The sequence below is a fragment of the Mesocricetus auratus genome, unplaced genomic scaffold, assembly GCF_017639785.1.
Source record: "Mesocricetus auratus isolate SY011 unplaced genomic scaffold, BCM_Maur_2.0 Super-Scaffold_100003, whole genome shotgun sequence".
In the NCBI taxonomy this organism is placed as follows: domain Eukaryota; kingdom Metazoa; phylum Chordata; class Mammalia; order Rodentia; family Cricetidae; genus Mesocricetus; species Mesocricetus auratus.
In genome coordinates this window covers 63254673-63277210 of record NW_024429188.1, presented here as the reverse complement: position 1 = coordinate 63277210, position 22538 = coordinate 63254673, and the positions used below count along the sequence as shown (strand labels likewise).

Below are 22538 nucleotides of genomic sequence, written 5' to 3'. Positions count from 1 at the left end.
TAGAAAAAAATGAGTAAAGGTACTTACTGTGATGCCTCATGACAAGAGTTCATTCCCCAGACTGAAATAAATCCTGAAAGCTGTCTTCTGATTTTTTACACATATTACACAATGGTCACACACACACACACACACACACACACACACACAAGCGCAGAATATATATTAAAAATCAATAAGATATTTCAAGGAGCTCTACCCTGATAAAAATGATTTAAGCTTATAGATTGCTTTGGAATTTTTATAAAATATTGACGAACTATTAATTATGTGCGTTCCATGGTTTTCTATTTCCAAGCTATAAAAATGCATGCATGTGTAGTTGTTGAAAAGTTAAGCATAAGATGAACAAGTAACTGGTTTTCATTCTGATAACGTCTTCAAATAAATTACTTAGACCAAAGATAGTGATCAACTTCATGGAAATGCAAATAATCATACATCCCTTTGATTTTAAAATGTGTGATCCTTTGCACAATAAATCAAATTACTCAGTTTTGAAATCATATTATGTTTAGTTAACTTTTCATCTTTGTCATGTTTACATGATGATGAACTGGCTACTCTCTGCTCTGTGTGGGCAGAGGTGCAGCAGGATCAACATGCCCATAGTGTTCTTCAGAAATGCAAAACTCCAGGTCTTAACCAGAGCTACTGAATCAAAATTTGCATTTTAACAAGATTTCTAGATAATTGCTCTGCAAATTAAAGTTTGAGAACTACAGAAATAAAATATACCTTCCAAGAAACCAGAAATTAGGACTGCAATTCATTAGTACTGATCTTGATTTATTACAAATCGTCTACTGGCTATATTTCTTAAAGTACTTTGAAGTTTTTATAGCTATCCATTTACAGCTATTCATTTTGTGAAGCATTAGCCTCACATTCCAAATTTGTTTACTCTTGCTCACAATTGTGAGACATTTACAAAGCATGTAATTTTCAATGGATTTATAATGTATCTCCTATATAATTCTGCTTCACATCCCTTCACTTTATAAAAAGGACAGTGTATAGTCTAACTGCTGTATTTAGTGATTGTTAATTTTACTGTATCTTGCGACTAAGAAAAATTGCAAACAAGGGAAGTTCTACAAATTGGGCCTAATTGAAAGACAAGGGGAAAAACACCAGAGTTAAATTGAACATAGTATTTTCTGATAGAAAGATAAAACAATGGACATGTAGCCTGCAAGATTTTTATCTTGCTTATTTATATAGTGCACTTGTGTGTGTGTCTCTCTCTACTCTCTCTCTCTCTCTCTCTCTTCTCTTCTCTTCTTTCTCTGTTGTGTGTATGTTTAGTAGCTTTTCCTAACCTTCTCTTTTAATATAATGCCGTCTTATGCTTTGGAAGCTTTTTTATCTTAGTAAACTACAGTCACATAAAACTTAAGGTATACTAAACATGTTATATTCAAAGTGAGAGAGAGAGAATCCAACACATGCAGTTTCACAAAGATTTCATATTTCACACTAGATTGAAATCGAAGTCCCATCACCTAACACTCTGGTTGGTCTTTCTTCTCCATTTGAATTCTTATTTCCTCACCCTTTCTCCTCCTTCTCCAAGGAAAATACAGCTGTGTAAGGTTATGGGAGAAAGGAAAACTTTGCTGTGATATACTTACCCTGTCTACCTTTCTGCCTGACAGATATTCTCTAGCACTAAGCATACATTCTGGCATACTAAATGAGAAAATTTTAGAAAAGCTCCCTCAAAATCTTTCCAAAGTTATATTTGAACCTTCATAGAAATGTACACTTAAGTCTGTAGAGTAAATATGCACTTATAAAAATAAAATCCTTCTTACAGGAACGTGTATTTTAGCTATCAGTAATAAATCATTTCCAATCGTTTTTAATTAATATATATATTTAATGAACTGATATTTCACTTGACACTTAATATCAAGACATCATTTAGTGTATTTTAAAACATAATATATACAATTTAAGAACAATTAATAGTTTCAATTTAAAAGAAAGTGTGAAACACAGATCTGAGTCCGAATAGGAAATTGCCTAACTTAGTAAAGCCAGATATTTAACTTCTGATAAGATAGCAAACCTATTTCAGCAAAGATAATTAAAATGTCATACACAACAGTGTTTTGGAATTCTAAACACACGAAGAAGTAGGAAAGGCATGTTCATAAGAATTGGATTCCTCAGTCTATCTCACAAAACCTTATATGAACTCCTAGAGAACTCGTTCTGCATCTTTGTGCTGGAGGTTTTTGAGTCAATTTATTTATTTATTTTTTTTGGTTTTTACGAGACAGGGTTTCTCTCTATTGTTTTGGAGGCTATCGGTCCAGCCCGGCCTCGAACTCACAGAGATCTGCCTGCCTCTGCCTCCTGAGTGCTGGGATTAAAGGCGTGCGCCACCACCGCCCGGCTAGAGTCAATATTTCTGGTATTTGCCATTTCCATGTTCTGAAACCTGTCCTAGACTTGGAGTTCTATAATGCAAAGAGTGGCACTCAATAAGTGTATTTAGTTCAATTTAATTTGACTATTCATTACTTATGTGATTTGTCATGGAAGCTCCTCAAAGCTTTAGTTTCTTAAATCTAAGAGCCATCATTGTTTGCCAACCTGTCCATTACAATTCTAAAGAAGCCACAGCATTTTTGTTAGCAATGGTTAAAAGTAGTAATGCTTATAGAGTTAAAGAACAAGGACGAATGTTGTATATATTGTCTTTTGTGAACCATCATGAGACTTTTTTATTGCAAAGAGTCTTGAAGTAATTTACAGCTCCTTTATTTTCTATTTGAGCCAACTGATTCAGGGAGCTGAAGTTATTTGCTCAACGCTGCCCTGTATATACTATTAAATTATAAAATACCCTATGTTCACATAATTTAAGAAAATCCCCCACTCTTACTTACCATGTCGAAATCCATAGGAAAATGTTATTAATCTTGAAGACAAAACAATAGATTTGAGTATTGCAAGCTTACTGTCTTTTGTAGGATATGATACAAACCTCCAAACAATGGTTAACACTGATGTGGCTTCAAAGATGCCATGTCTAAAGCAAAACATTACATAAAAAAATCATTGACAACTTCCTTCTAAAACAAATCACATGGAAACAGAGATGTCTTACAAGCGTTGTGAATTAAGATATAGCACTAAATATTTGCACGTTAAGTAAACTCAAACTTAATGGGGTGGTATTATGAAGGTTCACAGTTTCAATTCTTCCTATGAGTATAATGAAGGGAATGTCTAAGTGTCTGGAATGTATACTGTTAATATGTCAATAATCCTACTATTTTATTATACACATTCACAAGATTAATGCACAAAGGCATTAAATGGATGAAAAAAGCAAACAGCCAAGAAACAAATGTTTCAATACACATGAAGGTATTAATCTTTGAGAATTTTAGTTTTTATCTATGGTTTTTGGGTTTTTTGTTTGTTTGTTTGTTTTCTACATCCAGAACTTGAATAAAACAAATTCAGGGAAGTAGGAGAGGCAAGGGAGAAGTCAAGGGAAAGTCCTGGCTGGAAGACTGAATGACAGCAATCCATTTACATTTTACAGACAAAATAGTTCTAATTTCAGCTGTCTGACCTTCAGACAGTAAAAACAGGAATGACAGTGCCTTCCTTTTTTTCTTCTGTTTACGTGATACAACACCGAATAACTACTTTGAAATAACATAAATATACAGAAATGCTGTACATGTTGAAGATGTTAAAATATAGAATTAATCAAATCTGTGGTAGAAAGCAGTACTTGACTTTCATTTTATATGAGGCTAGCAAATGAACTGTAAAATCAGTTTAAATTTCACCTTGCATTCTAATAACAAAGGGTTAAAAAAGAAATGAGTTTTACTTTTATAATGAAAAGTAATTTAAGTATTGTCAAAATAAAATAAACTATACACTATAAAAACAATTTAAATTGAATAAGAAAAAAATCTTATTCCAAAATATCATTTTTTCTTTTTTCTTTGCTCTTTTTATTATACAGTTGTCGACATTCATCATGAATGAATTAGATGAAAAAAACACTTTCACATTTGTGATGGAAGGGACAACTATTGTTATTGTTATTATTTTAGCTTAAAAATCATACTGATCATTATCTATAGCATTAGAAATAATAAAATTAGCCCAGTAAATTCTTAAATAGTAGAAGATCTTCAGAGTTTAAAAGATGGAGACAGTTATGATTTTGGCAAATCATTCTTTTAATTATAAACTGTAATGGAAAATACTTAGCTATTTATTTTTATTTGGCTCTTAATAAAAGTTTAATATTTATATGTGTGTAACTTAAACTCTGAAGACACTACACTAGTTTTCCTCTATTGTTAAGTCTGTGCTTTATTATTGATACCACAGGGTTTACAAATCTTGAAAAAATATGTCATAAGTAGTGACATTTTTCTTTCTTAAGCCATGTTTTTTGAGATATGCCTTTTATTATTAACTTCAGCTCAATAATCAAACCGTTTCAAGAATTATCAGATTAAATATTGCAAGCCAATCTACAATATCAGTGAATCTTACCTATTATTCTTCCTTCAGGATACTAAATGATCAATAAAGTCTTCAAACAACAGAACTCTGCTCAGACAATGACATGTAAGATGAAATATTATAATATAAAATCAATAAGTATAAATAAATGTACTTATTATATATTTTATTTTCCCAAGGTAAAACTCACATTTCTTCTCTGAAAAAAAAAGGTTTGTATGGCATTTTCCCCCTACTATTTCCCAACAACTTTGAGCCAAATGTATATAATGTAGAATAACATGCAAATTACTGCCTTTCTTCCCACATATCAAGATACTTTGGAAGAATAGGTTTTATTTTATCCAAAGGGATTCCATTTTCTCTATGCATGGTAACTATATGTTGATAAAAACACAAATTGGTAAAGACTTCAAAAAATCTTGTCTGTGATCCTAAAGATGATGATACCTTCCCTAAATATTTAAATTTTTGCTGTTACAAAAATTTCACTAAGGAAAAAGTAGCAGGAAATTAAAAAATGATACTAAAACCAATAAAAGAAATTCCCACACCAGAAAACAGAGGACACACCAGAAAGGATAGGATGTAAAGCAACAGTATAAAAAATGTGTAGTGAACAATTCGGAAAAGTTGGAGTACTCCCCAATGCACAATATCAAGTCCCTAAATACAACCAAAAGAAAACAAGCTTTCTCAGACATACTAAAAATGCAGTAAGTCAGAGGAATTCCACTAAAACTCTTGTTTGAAATTACAGCAGCAAAAGACAGAGACTATATTAAACATCCTTAGAGAAGTAAATTCACCAAATTTGTAAAAATTTGAGGTAGAGATTGCTTTATTTATTTATTCATTTATTTATTTAAAGCTCCTTTGAAGTTACTGCAAAGGCTAAGATAGCTAATGGCTAATAGGATATGAAAGAATTTAGGGCATTAATTAATGCAGAGATAAAGCAGTGAGACAAAAAATGAAAAGGGAAACAAAATACAGCTGCTTGGTAGTGTCTAAGGAAAAGAAAAAAAAAGACTTAAGAAAGTCTAAACAGGACACTAGGGAGAAAGCTGAAATAGTTAACTGAATAAATGATGTAGGGTTTGGAGATGATTCAAGAATGTGTATGAAAAATGGAGTACAGTGGGCAAAGCTGTGCTTGTAGAAATGCTGATGTCTAGAACAAAAGGTATTTTATTTTGACAGAAGATGAAGTGTATACAAGATTGACACAGGAGAGTGTGATGTATAAAATGATTTAAGTACGAAGATAAATAAAGAGAAACTTCTTCCCCTCAAAGTAGCATTCCTTTCTCAGTTCTACCAATTTACTTTACTCTTTATATCTGGTGCTCTGGTTATTACAAAAGCTTTTCACCTTATTGGTCCCTATTTGCTATTGCAATTTGTCAATTTGTTTGATGTAATTTAAAGAAAAACAGCAGTATTCCATGAGCCACCCACTGGAAGATATTTTACTGTTATTAGCTTCTTCTGAAAAAAATCTGTAAGGTGTGTAGAATGAATTACACATACTTGTTAATTCAACAATAATCCACAAATTCCTGCCATCACTCTTTCCTTACTACTTTGTTCTTTAAAACCATTCATGTCTACTTGGCTAGGCACTGACTAGAAATGGATATTTTTTTATAGTCAAGAAGACACTTTTAATGAACTTTTTAAACTCCTAGCAAAAAATTAATTCCTTCCTCCATTATGCACAATTAGAACATTCATCACATAGATATCCTAGCTTTATGAGAGTCTGTTAAGCTCAATTAGGCCCAGCCCAAATTTTTCATAATCCCTTCTGGATTCTTAGAGCCTGACACTTTGTCTTGCACAATAGTTGACTAATTTATGGTTGTGAGTTTTTCAGTGAAAAATAAATGAATGACACCTCCTTTCTATTATGTATACCAAGATTATTGGAACGAATTAGCTCTCAGGTCTTCATCCCCTGAATAATTTCCTTTCCCACTAATAGGAAACGTGGCAGTCATACATATTTCCCTGGTGTAGTTCAAAGCCAGTGGTTTGTATAAAGTCTCCTCGTCTGTGTGCTTTCCTGTGATCCCCCAAGAATCTTACACATATTGTCCAAAGGCCGTTGGAGACTGTTAGCATGAAGAAAATGGACAATGCTCTGCTTTTAAAATCCCTTACCATATTTCTGCCTGCCACCAACAATCAGAAAACTCACTATCAGGAATTTCTATCTTGAAAAAAGTTTGAGTGCCAGGAAGAGGGATAATATGAAACCTGCAATCCTGTCAGTCATGTCTTCCAGATTCAGAAACCCAACATTAAGAACATCCATCAGAATAACACTTGGGTGATACAGGGAGGCTTGACCTTCAGCAAATGATTGAGCTCAAAAAAATGAACTTGGCTTTATGCTTGATATGAGTTCCCTTCTTCCTGTCTTTCAAATACACAGCAACTCTTAATTTTGAGGAAGCATGTATCATGTAAAGGACACTTTGCATCACAGGAAGGAAGAAAAGGGGGGATAGAAACCGCACATTTACAAAACTGAAGAATTCATTACTGCACAATTCCCCTCTGCCTCCAAAGGAAAATGCAGTAGTTAAGCAGTTTGTTGTGATCTCTTCGAATCTAATTTCCGCAGGCTTCAGTTGTTGTCCACATTCCCAGCCTGTGTCCCCTCCCTCTTGCCTTGTACAACCTTCTCCAACTGCTTGCTAGGACCCTTCTCTTGGAGGTAAAGAATACATTGTTCACAATCATTTGGAAAGGGCATTTGCTTTGCTTTTAGCAAAGTGGGGAGTTGTTCCTCAAAAAGACTGAAGCAAGCTATAAAGGGAAGCTACAGCGGGCTTCTGTCTAGTAAAAAATCCTATTCAGGAATCTTCCCAATTTGGCGCGTCGGTCCACAGAAGTGACTCCGCAGCCTTAGAATAAAAAGCATCGTGGCTTCTTGCCTGCTGCTTCTGAGCCAGTATTCAACTTCCTATTTCCAGTCTAGTATTTTCGTCCACCAGACTCCCCATCCTGAGCATTCACCTTCGTCCCCTCCCCCACCGCCCCATCTCCCAGTCTCCAGAAGAGAAGGAGCCCCCACCTCCACCCCCACCCCCCCAAGAACTTGCTTCCTTAGGTTGCAGGCAGAGACAGAGACCAGGGGAGAGGGATAAAAATAACCCTACATCCTTCCTAATCACCCAACGTGGTGGTGGTGGTGGCTGGGGTGGGGGAGGGCGGGGGTCGCAGAGATTCGGAGATTTCAAACCTAGTTCCTTGTCCTATACCTCGCCACTGGACCATTAAATTCAGAAATTCGGTGTGAATAAAAAAATGTGTGAGCTGGAAACTGGGAAAAACAGAGCAGCTGAAAAGAGGAAGGAGGGAAACCTCAAATGCTCCAGCCGGCTTTCGAAAAGCGCAGCGGGCAAGGCAGCACCTTGACGTGCCTTGGGGGATCCGCTTGCCTCTAAAAGGTGCTGGGGGTGGGGGTCTGCTGCTCGAGGAGAGTTTAGGAATGCAGGGCGGCTGAGCAAAGGTAGCGCGCCCGGAATGTTAGCCTGTTGGCGCCCCCAACCCGCACTCGCCGCTTGTCTCCCTCCCGGCCCGGGGAGCCTCGCGGCCGCTGACATCATTGCCAGAGAAGGAGGGGCGGCCCGGACGAGGAGGACCCCTGCAGGAACTGCGTTCCTAAGACTCGTTCTCGGAGGGGCTTGCTAGCCGCTTAGCAAACTCAGCGCCCTGGAGGCGGCACCGGGACTCGAGCTGGGCGCGGTGGTTCTTAAATTAGCATCAGGAGAAAGGTAGATTTAGACCTTGGCTCGTCCATCTCCTGGTTCTTTCTCAAAACCGCACGCACACTGTCGGCTCTGCCTCCAATAAACCAAAGACAAGAAAGGTGAAACCTGGATATTTACTATCAGTTACTTCCCCCAGCTTTCAAATGCCAACTCCCCCCAATACAAACACACACGCAAAGACAGCCCTGTGGCTATCTCTCTTCGTGACCATGAGAATTTGTTTCAAACAAGATTAAAAGTGCATATCTCCCAAAGTTGCAGAGGTGCCAGCAAGCGCACCCTCCCCCATTCCTTTTTATTCAGTCCTGAGTCACATTTGTTTTTCTTTCTTTCTCTTTTTCTTTCTTTCTATCTGTCTATCTTTCTTTTCTTTCTTATGGAGGACATGGAAGACAGCCTTTTTGGGTCACCTAGCGCCTTCATCTTTTTGGCTTTGTACTCGGTGTTTGGAAATCTCCGCCGGCTCCTCAGGTTGTTTCCTGGTTGCAGTGGTAGGACCATGCACAGGGCTCCTCTATCACTAGGACTCTCCCATCTTTTATCACCTTTTGCCCATGGCCTATATTCTTAGCCACTTTTTTTTCACACTATGTCCATTGTACAGGAACAGTCCATAAGCTGGTATAAATCTGCCTTGGAAAGTTTCCTCATAGTAGGGGAAAGAACAGCGTCATGTTTTTGCTTTTATTGTGTGTTGCTGTTACCCTTTCATTTTCTTTCTTTTTTCTTTTGTCGTAGCCCCACTTCTGTCCCTGATTTACTTTGTGGGTGGGTGCCGCAGTGGCGCAATATTGGACTTCCAGCCTCGGAGGCAACATTTTGGAAGGGTACCCTGCTCACGGAGGCTAGTGTCTACTTGGCAGATGCGTGCTCACATACTCCAGGAGAGCACCCCGATGCCACGAACCCCAAGCTGCAAAGGCGGCTAACCCAGTGGAGCCCGGAATAAATCACAGGCAGCAAAGGGGCCATCTTCATTGAGCCCTAAAAATTCTTTCCTTGAGGGAGACATGGAAAGGAATCCTTCTGTGCACTCTGGGACACTGACACCCCAGGGACAATTAGCTTTGTGACTCTGCTCATAGGGAAGTAGTGTCTCCAGCCTGAGGTAGACAGTTACTGCGCTCCCCCTAAGTCTCCAAAGCAATGTGGTCGCTTTTTAAAGTCACCTTTTCCAATGACGCGCTTAGAAAGAGGCATTTTCGCAAAAGGGGGCCGCTTTGTACATGCTCTAGGAAGATCATTCCTTTGTGGAGGGAACTGCTTTTTGGGTCTCTCTTGGGAAATGCCATGGATTTATGACATAGGTGGGCGTTCATTTGGCTAAGGCATCCCAAATCATTTCTCTAGAGAAAAAGAAACCCTTTTATGTTGGGCTTGACTTAGGAAGTCATTTTATCTCCCCCAATGAGAAAAGAACACCGATTTTCAGCTGCTGGTTTAAAAGAAGTTGCATTTGTAAATGGAGCAGAATTTCCCACCTCTACCATTTCCACATCCTCTAGGTCCCAGAGCAGGTGGAAAAGGGAGACAGCCAGGAGGACCAAACCACAGGGACCCTGGGCGTCCTGCTGTGTACAATGTTTTCCCATGCCCAGCGGCAAAGGTCTGCCCCCACCAGGGGTTCATGCTAGCCAACTGGGACTCAAATCGGAGCCCCCAGAGTGAGGAGCGCATCTGGGCCTGCTCTGAGGGTCCACCGCAGATTCGCTGCTGGGGCATTGCCCTTCATCTGAAATCACTCCGAGAGGACCCCCTCGCCTTCCCGCCCCCCCCCCGCCGCCTGCTCCCAACAGTCTGGGGCGTTAACTCCGCATCCACACACTTTTCATGATTAGTTTCATTCATCTTCGCTGAAGCTGGCGGAATCAATTAAAGCGAAAGACCTTTTTGCACAGCCTTGCACAGCCTATCTCTGGGAAATTCAAGCGCGGACACTTTTCTGACAAAAGTGAGAGTTTTTGCAAAGTAACCAAACCGAGAGGAGGTAGTGCCAAAAGATTTTCTGTGTGAGCTCACCTCTGGGGTTTGCTCTTTCTCTTACCTCTAGGTCACAGAAACCCGCAAGAGAGGGCACCAGCAGCGTTCTAAAAGCAAGCTGTGGTCAACTGTCCAGACCCCATGCACAGGCAATCACTGCGTCCTAAGTGCAGGAAATGCCATGTGTCCCCAGTCTCAGCGTCTCTAGCACCCGGACCCGATACTTACCTACTATTAAGACTCCTCTTGAGTAGAATGAAGGGGGGGGAACGAAAAAGGAGAAAAAAAAGGCTTCCGCCTACTCCACGGAGACTGCGATTGCTGTAGCGGGATGTACCGCCACAGCTCGCAGTCCGCGGAGAAGCTGTTGGTGGTGGAGGCTGGTTTTGAGGCTAGTGAGGCTGCCCGGACAAGCTGGGCTGCCTGGGTAGCCTAAAGCTGCTGCTACTGCCACTCTGTGCGCTCTGGTAGTCTGGCTTTCCGCTTTGCTGCGCGGTCGGCTGCTGGCTGCTCTGGCTGCTCTGGCTGCTCTGGCTGCTCTGGCTCACAGCTCCTCCCGCCCTGACAGTTCCGACGACTGCAAGGAGCCACTGCCAAGCCAGCCCTTTTCAATGGCGAGGAGGAGGGACTAGACAGGAGGGGGGAAGGGGGACAGAAGGGGGGTGAGCGAGTGGAAGGCGGGGGAAGAGGAGTGAACTAGTGCCCTAGCCGCCTGCTGGGAGGGGATGGCGTAGCATCAACTGCTGGGTACCCCCCTTTGATCCCCACTCCCTGCACCCCGCATCCCACTCCAGCTCAGGAGGCGGCCTCTCCCAGCGGACGCTGAACCCCAGGAGCGGTGCGGGGGCGAGATTGAGGTAAGCTGGGTAAGTTAAGCTTGTAGCCCAGAGAGGGAGGTGGAATGCGCACTGCCTCCGCGCTCCTTTACGGGACTGGAGGCTTAGGGGAAGCACAGAGCTAAATAAGAAGAAATAAGAAGGGCATGCTTTCCTGCTCACGGTGGTCCCCCTCTACTCGTACTTTAAGTCTCCCCTTTAAGTTTCATGCCTTTACATTATCTTACAGAAGTTTGAATTTTTTTTTCTTGGTCTGTGTGTTTTTCTCTACATCCCTCTGACTCCACTGAGTCCAGCAACAGAACTTGCACACAGCCGCACCATTTTCTCATACAAAGGATACTTAGGGCACACTAGTGGAAGTAGGGGCAAGAGCCAGGAAAACCCGCATTTTGAGCCAATCGCCTGTTTCTGAATATGCCATATTCAACTGTGAGGGGTCCCTGATACCTCAGATACCTAGATGTACACTGATCCTCCAGTGAGGGGTGGGGTGTTGTGGGGGAGGAGGAAAACCGGCATTTGGCTATCCCAGAACAACTAAGAGATCATTAATCAGGTCCATGCCTGTTGCTCTGTAGTTGGGGGATCACTATGCAAACAACACCAGCACAGTTGGGTGTCAGGAAAGCATAGCAGACAAGGAAGATCCCAGCCTGGAGCTGCAAGCCCAATGCGTGCCAATAAGCTTGGCAGCCCAGTTGGCTGTCAGGTCTCCCAAGAGCACTAAAGCAACAAGGGATACTGTGTAAGGTTTTGGCTCAGATATGTAATGAGTATCAAGACGCAGTAGCTGATTCCCTACCTATAGAATGATATCAAAACAAGTAACAATAGCCAGACATCTGTGATTCTTATCTTAAGGAGAAAGTCCTTATATTTATCTAGAGGCCAGAAAATGAGACAGATGTACAGAAGGTGTGCATTTTAGGAAATAACACACTTTCCTTGATTAATGTGTAGAAAAACTTAGATTTCTGGCTCTCCACTCTAGTTTTAAAAGGAAAATTTATTTTTCATTTTGGGGTTTTTGTTGTTTATTTTTCTATGTAAAAGGGAGAAAAAGTACACTGCTTTCAGGCACTAAAAGCTTAGTATTCAGTTTTTACTCTTGTATACTGAAGGGAAAATAGAATGAGAGGTTGCATCTGCAAAGGAACAGAACATGAAAAAGGGAATAGTATGCTAGTTATTATTAGATGATTTTCCCTAATCAGCTTTTTTTTCCAGAAAATTTCTCTTAGGGGCAAATCTTTATGAATCCACAAATATTTATATTGAATCCACTTTGCACTACTCTATTTTCCTAACCCTTTTACACTTTCCAGTTGTAGTTTTTTTTTTACTTAAAATTTGCTTCAAAAATTCCTCAAATAATTTTTCCTGTTGCATTTTTCTTATATACCTGAAACCACTGCTAAAAGAAACCTTAGCATGCCCGTTCAATACAGTCTGAATGAAATGAAATAAAACACAAGAAAGTATTTGCTTATACAGACAGGTCCAGGGAGACGGTTTGCCATTATATTCTATTCCTGTTGTACCCCTGACTGCATTATTCATAGTATGTATCAATGCTTTATCCTCTTTTTCGGAGCAAGGAAATGTGTAGGGGATAAAATCAGATGCTGTCACTTAATTGCTGGTCTGACTCCTGGATGTTGTACTGTTGGGTGACACTATCATAGGGGATAGTGATTGATCTAGAAGAGTGAGGCAAAGCTCTATCACGGGAATATTTTCAAAGCACAAATAACTCTCCAAAACACCTATAGCAGAGATCAATCAATTGATTTAAGATTTCCATCTCATTTAGGTGTAAAGGGAGATAACAAGTCATTAACTGTTGTTAAAGCTATCATCATGACAGAATTGTATTGTTAATATGGCTAAGTCTGTTTGATAATTCCTAAACTGATACTCATAAACCACAGGTAATTTACACAAGGATATTACTCTAAACACTTTAGTCTCTGGCAATCTAATCAGAGTGGATTATCCTTACATTTAGCCAAATGAATTCTTTATAGTAGTCTTCTGTAGTGTAGGGCACAGTATTTCATTTTATGTGTATATTCCAAAGGAAAACCATCTCTGTGGAGTAGAAGCATTACTTATATACCAAGGAGACTCTACAAGTTGAACTAAGTAACCCAGAAAATGATCTGATAAAAAATGCAGTTTGTTGACAAGATTGACAGAAATTCACATCTGAAAATAATAAATTTCCACATTTTCTCTTTGCCTGTATTCTGACTGATGATGGCACCAGTGCACAATGAAATAACCAGAAGCTGGGACACCTGGCAAAAGCAGACTGAATTCTAACTCCGAAAGAACTGATGAGGACCTTGCTATGCCTGCAGACAGAATGGAATCTCTATTTCTAAATGAACTTATGGAGTTCCTGCATAATTAAATAGCCCTAATAATCCTCAAAAACCACTCCATGAGGTAGATATTATTATCATCTTCTTTTTCTTTTCTTTTTTTGGGTTTTGTTTTAGCATGAAAATAAAGGAGAATAGATTCTACAGCTATAAAATATAGAGTCATAGTACCCAACCTGTACATTTTGCAGTACTTTATGTTGTTCTCTTGCATATGGTTTTCAGATTGTATGCTTACAGATTTTCATAACGTAAATTCTACAATAAACCTTATAATTAATAAAGTACTCAAAAGTAAAAGAGCATACGGTGTTTGTTGAAGGAAGTGATAGGAAGAAACTGCTATTTACTGCAGTTTCTTCAATGATCCAATTAGGAGCCTGAACAATGATTCTGTTATGCATATAAAAGTGAAATTATGATACTCTATACCTTGTAAATATAGAAATATGCTTAGTCTCTTAACTTTAGGCATTATAGCATTATATGATTATATAAATCATCAAAGATGTTTCTTTTTTAAACTTCAGTGAGTAGAGTTGTTTCTCAGACCTTGAAGAATTGAACCCTGAGAAAGAATGTGTTTATTTGAAGGAGGTTTGAACAGCCATGCTCTCCTGGTAAACGGATGACTATTGGCAATGCCTGTTACTGTATATATCAATCACTCTGCCAAATCAATTTTAGATATAAGATTAGTGAAGACAATGAATTTCTCTTATTTCAGATTCCCTTACATTAAAATACTGCTTATCGAATAATCTGCTTGGGATTTGCCCTCCAATGTTATCACTCTGCAGAAGAAAACACATTATACTAACCAAGTAGATTAATCAGAGCAAGCATGTTGTGTCTCTTACATGATAGCTGCTTTATAACAAAATTTCAGTCATTTTGTGTTGTATTAAACAACTTTTACTATACATTGTGCACAAATACTGTAGTTAATAGATGATAATGGCTATTTGGAAAGTAGATAATACAGAACAAGATGTATTCTCCGTATTTCTGTGCTTAATAATAAACCAATTGCAATTGCAATTATTAGCAGACAATGATGCTCAACTGTCAAGAAAAGGACAGTCACACTTTCCATATTCAACTGCTGAGTCCATGAAATGTGATTCTCAATTTGAGATATTCTGGGATAATAAAATCCATATCCTATTTGAAGATTTCTTAGGATGTGGGCATTCATATATATATATATATATATATATATATATATATATATATATATATATGAAATATCTTAACATTGCATATCTCTATGTAATGTCCTTATTCTGAGTAATTGTTTGAATAGAACTATCATTCAAAGTAATTGTTTTTTATTATTGAAATTTAGCTGCAGTATATTTGAAACTGTATATGTGTACTTTTAAAACATTTAGGAACAGAATTGTTGCATAAAGTTTCTGTTCATTCACCTAAATGTGAGGATAGCATTACCCACCTTCACATACCTATAGAATTCTTTAAGTTAATGTACCCAATATGTTCAGTACTGCCTGACACAAAATTAAGGAGTTGTCATTATTCAGTATACTAGCAATAAAGATACATAATAATATTAGGATGATGCTGAAATATTCAGAAATGATAATGTGTATATAAATTCTCTGAAAAGTCTAGAAACTATGTTTTCAACTAAAGACATAATTACTACTACATCATTTGTACAGAAACATATCAAAGTAAGTCTGAGATAAGTATGAGGACACAAAAGGCAAATGAATTCCTGATGAATTTAAACATGGAGAAATGGAAGAAAAGTTGCTTTTACAGTCCCTTAAGCTGTTAATAGTTTTAACTACAGTTTTTCTTTGTATTAATAGCTGAAAACCATATGCATAGCTTAACTGGAAACACTAGAGGGTGCTATTAGTGAAAGCTTAGAAAAATAGGCTTCTAGCACCCATCCCCCGGTCCACCACGATAGATTATTAGAATTTGAAAGGGGCATACCTGTGAAATGAAACTCACAGTTCTCGATTCCCTCCTGGATATAACTTGTAAGGTTGAGCTTTAGCTTTCTTTTTTTGTGGTTGTTCTTCTTCATTTTTTTCTTTTACTCCCCCCTGCCCCTTTTATTTTCTCAGGGTGCTACCACATTACCAAAATAATATTAAATGTTTGCAGTAGTACTTGGGCAATTAAGTGGGAGACATTTGAATTTGTTCTTTATTCCTAACAACAAAAAGCTGAAGGAGGAGGGGCAAGGAAAGAACCCAATATTGGATTTCTCAAGGAAGAAAGATTTTTATAGCCATAACTGGCTACTTCAACAACCTTGCTAATGAAGTAGTTTTGGAATAACTGGAGTGATCAGGCCGTATAAGATTCTCTTCCCTTCAAGCCTGAACAGTTTGGCATTTTGAGTGGACAAAAGCTGCAGCCTAGTTTTTTTTCCTAAGCTCAGGGAATGACAGCATTGTGTGTGTAGCTGAACTTTGCTGAAGCACAGGACTCTAATTATTGCCAGGAAATGAGTAAGTGTAAGTCCTCGTAGTTACTGTTATCCACTAAAGAATACAATCTTATACTGAATTCTCAGTTTTCCACATTGCATTAAATGAAACTCTTCAAATTCTGTGTGATAATTAGTTGTATTGCACTGTCACTGCACAAGCACAGGAAGATATTGTCTCTTTAAAGAATCAAAACTTCAGAATATTATTTACAATTCCTATCTTTATTTCCTAAGAAGGATGTTGGCTTAAGTTATCCAGATGCTGTGTCATGCAGTTAAAAAATAATGTGAGCTGCTTTGACTGTGGAGTAAAACAGAATTCTATTTTTCTTGTTTGTTTAATATTAGGGATGAATCTTTTTCATCTTGCCAACATTCTGACCTTAGTAAGGTGAATATCACATAATGCTTTACTTTTAAGAAACACATTAGCACACATTGGAAAACAGTCACACATTGCCAAATCACTATCCTGAGGCTGATGCAAACACACATTTTTCAGGATTTTTGAAATAATCCCAGACTATTCCAAGCCTTTTTCTTAAGCTTCTTTATTTCTAAGATATGACTATGAGATAAGCAGGTTTAACTTTTTTGTGGCTTATGAAATTATTTCTGTTTTCTAATGTATGGTAACAATTACAGTGTAGGTTAAGTTACCAAAAATATAAAGTCAAATAACTTTAAAATAACTTTGGCTGTTATTTATTCAAAAAAGATAGTTAAGGGCTGGCTATTTTGAGCTGTTTTTTTCATTGAATACGCTACTTCAAATATGTTTTAAATGACTAGACAACACATTCGACATGATAATATTTTTAATTTCAAATTAAACAGTTTCTACTTCTTTACTAATAAAACTTACCTGAATATCAGTTTCTGTATCTGTTAAAAAAAAACCCGTAACACTAAACAGTGAAAATAGTTAATCTTAACTATTCAGTTTCTCTTTCTTTTCACATAAGATTAATAATGATGATTCAGTGTAAAAAGAAAGATGTATTGAATTTTTACTCTTTCTTTAGTAAAATTTAATTACAGTGAAACAACAAGTGCAACTGAACTCTGAATCAATCCTCTTGTTATCTTCATTGACTGGCCAGATAGTAAAGGTAAAGGACTTGGAGTATAGACAAGTACTTGTTTTAGGGACAAACATATAACACAAAATCTGACTCTGAAAATAAAATTCTGTGTGTATCCTTATCAATTTTAAATACTGCCATTAATTTCTTACTAACTTTTCTAGTTCTGTGGAGAGAGAAAAGATTCATTCTGAAATTTACATCTTTTTGCATCTCTTTCTTTTTTGATTTAATGTTTACTTTTCTTATGCTAAACTCAGTAAATTTGAGATTTACTGTCAATTCCATCACTAGTTTTTTATTTTCTACTATTACACAAGTAATTAATTACTTTTCTCATGGAAGTGAAAAGATTTGTGACAAAAACTGCTTAAGAAAAATGGATTTTTGTTGATTGTTTGGTTTGTTGGTTGTTATGTTTTGTTATGTTTTTTTCACAGATTGAAGGGATAAATCACAGCATGGAAGTCAATAGGCAGATTGCAGCATCAGTAGCAACAATCAGAGGTAAATGAATACTGGTGTTTCAGCTTAATTTCTCTTTATTCATTACCGAACCTCAGCCCATAGAAGGGTGGTTTTAAGATGGGTTTTCCCACTTTAATTAACCCAACCTAGAATTTTCCTTGAACATGCCCAGAATTTGTTTTCATGTTGAACTTAAATTCCAGCAAGTTGATATACAAGATTAACTGTCTCCCTTATCTCCTTCAGTGATGTGAGCATATGCTAGTATGCAGAATTAAATCACGCTTTGATACTAAGAGCATGGGCACACTGCCTGGTATCCAACAGTCCCTTTCTCTAAAGCCTTGAATTCATACTGATAAAAAATGTTCGACTTACCACAGGATTATGATCTTGTTAGAATACACTCCAAGCAGAGTGGGCAAAATAGCTTCAATATCTTCTGACATTAGCTTTATATTTTTGTTTTGCTTCTTGAATAGTGTATACTGTGTAAATCACTTTACTGGTGTAAATCAATGTGCTGGTAAGACTTCTGCAGTTCGCCATAGTAAGTAAAGTATTACGCAAAGCTATTAATTACCTTTGAACAATTAAACAGAATTAATGCCCACACTTTCTATCAATTATAATTTATTCTTTAAAAGATCACCATGGAGTTGTAACAATATTGGAAAAATTACCAACAATAAGTAAGTACAAATAAAATGACAGAGTATGAAATTACAAATTCTGAAAGTTACTAAGTGACATTGGGTTCCAAGCATCTTAAGCCTATGAATTGTTAAAATCTTGATTATCTTTACAGGGAGAAGTTGGAAGACAGAACTCTCAGAACATAATTTGGCAGTGTTCTGACACAAGAATGGAGATCTAGAAAAGTTACATTTATTTAAGGCACATTTGCAAGACAATATGTATAAGAGCTTTGAGGTATCTCTCAATCAGGTCCACATATTTAACAAAATATGGATCTCAATCCTCACTTACAAACCTCAAGAATTACATACTTTTGATAAAGTATTGAACATATTAATCCATATTTTTCAAACTAAGATTATAAGCTAACATTTCATGATGGATTGTATGGTAATAAAATATTTATTAAGTTACATTTAATTTCTAATTTGTGTCATTCTAGTCTTTACTCAAATGTCTTTATGCAAGCCAATTCAAAAAGTAAGATAAATTAACAATTTCTTAGAAGTAAGGCATATGCTACATTTTACAGAGCTATCTGGGACTGATGTGCACTTTGACCAAAACAATTATCAAATAAGCATAATTTTAACATTATATTTGCCAAAAAGCTACATTTCTAGTTCAATAAAACTTACTAGTTCAATAAATTTTAATAAAATTAACTTGGCTTAGGTTTTTAATTCTTAATAACTAAAAAATAGAAGGTAATCTTTTGTTCCAAGCTATATCTCTCTGAGACCTGAGAAAGGAAAACAGTAAGTATACTTTGAACATCTTTCATGTTCTTCATCCTTCAGTTTCACTACCATAATGTTAAGATGTTATTCTATGCTTCTTTTAAATTGAACAAGTACTACAGTGTAGTAAAAATATTCCTCTGGAGACTGGTGTGAAAAGAAATACAAGTTCTAGGGGAAAAGAGAAAGTCATCAATGCCACTCTTTCACAATAGTATTTATCTTGTAGACTTTGTAAAGAAGAAAATAGTGTTATGTTTTAGGAAGGAATAGAGAAGCACAGATTGGTATTCAAATCCTATCCTTAAAATTCTACTAAAGTCGAAAATCCATATATGAGTGAGTAGATACCATTTTTGTCTTTTTGTGACTGGGTTACCTCATTGAGGACGGTTTGTTCTAGGGCCATACATTTGCTGGCAAATTTCAAGATCCCATTTTTTTTCTGCAAATGTACCAAATTTTCTCTACCCACTCTTCAGGTGAGGGGCATCTACGTTGTTTCCAGATTCTGGCTATTACAAATAATGCTGCTATGAACATAGTTGAACAGATGTCCTTATTGTATGAGGGTACATCTTTTGATTTTATGGCTAAAAGTGGAATTGCTGGATGTTGTGGCAGACTGATTTCCATTTTCCTGAGGAATCTCCATACCAGTCTCCAAAGTGGCTGCACAATTTGGCATTCCCACCACCAGTGGAGGAGTGTTCCCCTTTCTCTACATCCTCTCCAGCATAAACTGTCATTAGTGTTTTTTATTTTAGCCATTCTGACAGGAGTGAGATGGTATCTCAGAATTGTTTTGATTTGAATTATCTTGATGGCTAAGGATGTTGAGCACTTTCTCGAATGTCTCTTGGCCATTTTAGACTCCTCCATTGAGATTCTCTAGTTCCATACTCCACTTTTTAATTGGGACCTTTGGTGTTCTGGAGACTTGCTTCTTGAGTTCTTTGTAAATTTTGGGGATCAGTTCTCTGTCAGATGAGGGGTTGGTGAATATCTTTTCCCATTCTGTGGGCTACGTTTTGTCTTGTTGACGGTGTCCTTTGCCCCACAGAAGCTTCTCATTTTAAAGAGGTCCCCCTTATTAATCTTTGATGTCAGTGTCTGTGCTACTGCTGTTATGTTCAGGAAGCAATCTACTGTACCAATTCATTCAAGGGTACTTTCCACTTTCTCCTCTAAGAGATTCAGTGTGGCTGGATTGATGTTGAGGTCTTTGATCCATTTGGACTTAAGTTTTGTGCATGGCAATGGATATGGATCTATCTGTTGTCTTTTACATGCCAGCATCCAGTTACTCCAGCATCATTTGTTGAAGATGTTTTCTTTTTTCCATTGTATAGTTTTAGCTTCTTTGTCAAAGATCAGGTGTTCAAAGGTGTGTGGGTTGATATCAGCGTCTTCAATTCCATTGTTCTATCTGTCTGTTTTTGTGCCAATACCAAGGTGTTTTCAAAACTATAGCTATATAAGAGAGCTTGAAGTCAGGGATGGTGATACCTCAGGAAGTTTCTGTATTGTACAGGGTTGACTTGGCTATACTGGGTCTTTTGTTATTCCATATAAAGTTGATGATTTTCCTTTCATTTCGGTGAAAAATTGTGCTGGTATTTTGATAGTGATTGCATTGAATTTGTAGATTGTCATTTTTATTATGTTGATCCTACCTATCCAAGAGCATGGGAGATCTTTCCATTTTCTGGTATCTTCTTTAATTTCTTTCTTTAAAAATTCAAAGTTCTTGTTATACAGGTCTTTCACCTGTTTGGTTAGAGTTACCCCAAGATATTTTATGGCATTTGCAGCTTTTGTAAAGGGTGATGTTTCTCTGATTTCTTTCTCATCCCCTTTATTTTCTATATATAGTAGGGCTACTGATTTTTTTTTAGTCTGGGGTGCAGGGAGGACCCTAAGCGAAATATGCATGGTAACCCACAGAAGGATTATAGGACAAGATCTCTTAACTGGATCTGGCGGGGGGGGGCAAGAAGAAGGAGAGGGCAGAAGGAAATGGAAGAAAGTGAGGGAGAAAAAGAGGAGGGGAGAAGGGGACATGGGAGAACATGAAGGTTGGGCCAGGGTAAGAACAGAGGAGAGAAGGATGGGAGATACCATAAATGAGGGAGCCATTATAATTTGGAGGAGAGATCTGGCATTAGTGAGATCTTCACAGATCTACAAGAATGACACCAAATGGCACTAAGCCTACCGTAAATGCCCTTCCATGATAATGAGAATGATGACCACCTTTTATGCCACCCTAGATCTATCATCCAGTGGCTGATTGAGGCAGATGCAGACACCCACAGCTGGAAACCGAAGTGAACTCCTGGAACCCAGTTGCAAAGAGAAGTGATGACTAAAGGAATCGAGATCAGGCTGGCGAAACCCACAGAGGCAGCTGACCTAAACAATGGGGAGCACATGGATCCCAGGCTGATGACTGAGGAGCCAGCATGGGACTAATCCAGACATCCCTCCCACCGAACCTGAGTGACAGAGAAGAGGCAATCTGTGGGACCTGGGAAAGTAGGGCAGTATTTATTCCTGGCATACAGATGGACTCTGGGAACCCATACCATGTGGAGGGATGCTCTCTCAGCCTGGACACATGGGGAAGGACCTAAGCCCTTCCCGTAATGATGTGACAGACTCTGAAAATCCCTCATGGAAGCCCTTGCCCTCCCTGCGGTGCAGAAGGGGGATGAAGTGGGTGTGAGGGTTTGGGAGGATAGGGGGGTTGGTCTAGGCGGGGAGGGAGAGGGAACTGAGAGCGACATGTGTAAAAAGTTAAATTAAAAAATGGAAGAAAAAATTATCCTAAATTCTTTGATCTTCCTGGACTCAACTTCAGGTAGAGAAGTAGGCAATGAAAAAGAAAGACTAAGAAGGAAGAAGAACATGAGGGTGTATATATCGTAATCAAGGACCATTAAGTGATATCGGAGGACAAAACTGGTCTTCAGCAGACTGTATTGGTATGGAGGTGATAAGCACTTTTACTAAATGGGATAACTCTTTGTCTTTATTATGCAAACATACATTATGATTCTCCATCAAAGGTGAGTAAAGGGTATTGTCTACTAGGGAACAATTTTGTCCTTTTGATTGTGAGCCTTGTGTTTACAGGCTGCACACTCTCTTCAGATATAAGGAATTCATTTGAAATAGTATGAAAAATAGTTGTAGGTCAGTGGTTCTCAACCTGTGGGTCGGGTTACGAACCTATGGGTGATTGAACAACTCTTACACAGGAGTCGTACATCTCAGAAAATAGTAGGAGAGAGCTGTACTACTTACTCTTTATCTCTTTATTAAATTCAGTCATTTATAAACTAAAGAAACTGTTAATTTCAGAAATTTTCAAGGTACTATTTAAAAATTTTTCTAGTTCACGTTTATAGCTGTGATTGATGGATAATATATGCTAAGTACATACAAAGGGGAAAATCAGTAACTTTAATTTATCCAAGAAATGAGTATCCAGTACCATTTAAACAAATCATAATGTATTTCTTCTCTGAGAAGTTTCTGAAACTGTCGTATCATCCAAAGTTAATA

General features: G+C 37.8%; 1 protein-coding gene and 1 long non-coding RNA gene across 5 annotated transcripts in view; one reads left to right on the top strand and one right to left on the bottom strand.

Moving 5' to 3' along the window:
- Positions 1-10832, bottom strand: part of Pcdh11x (protocadherin 11 X-linked) — a 526718-nt gene extending 515886 nt beyond the window's left edge. Inside the window, exon 1 of one of the 2 annotated variants that reach the window (XM_005072516.4) lies at positions 10506-10832. The gene's annotated coding sequence lies outside the window, so the exon portion shown is untranslated. The remainder of the gene's footprint in view (positions 1-10505) is intronic. The other variant, XM_040744355.1, reaches the window with a different exon arrangement.
- A 152-nt stretch (positions 10833-10984) lies between these two features.
- Positions 10985-21299, top strand: LOC106021326. 3 transcript variants are annotated; one of them, XR_005876817.1, is made up of 4 exons: positions 10985-11134; positions 13386-13567; positions 17502-18986; positions 21242-21299. It is a non-coding gene; the product is annotated as an uncharacterized LOC106021326 (long non-coding RNA). The 3 variants fall into 3 exon arrangements; XR_002383222.2 differs by lacking the exon at positions 21242-21299 and having other exon boundaries at positions 10990-11134; positions 17502-17568; positions 18338-19494; XR_001196629.3 differs by lacking the exon at positions 21242-21299 and having other exon boundaries at positions 10991-11134; positions 17502-19494.
- The last annotated feature ends 1239 nt before the right edge of the window (positions 21300-22538 follow it).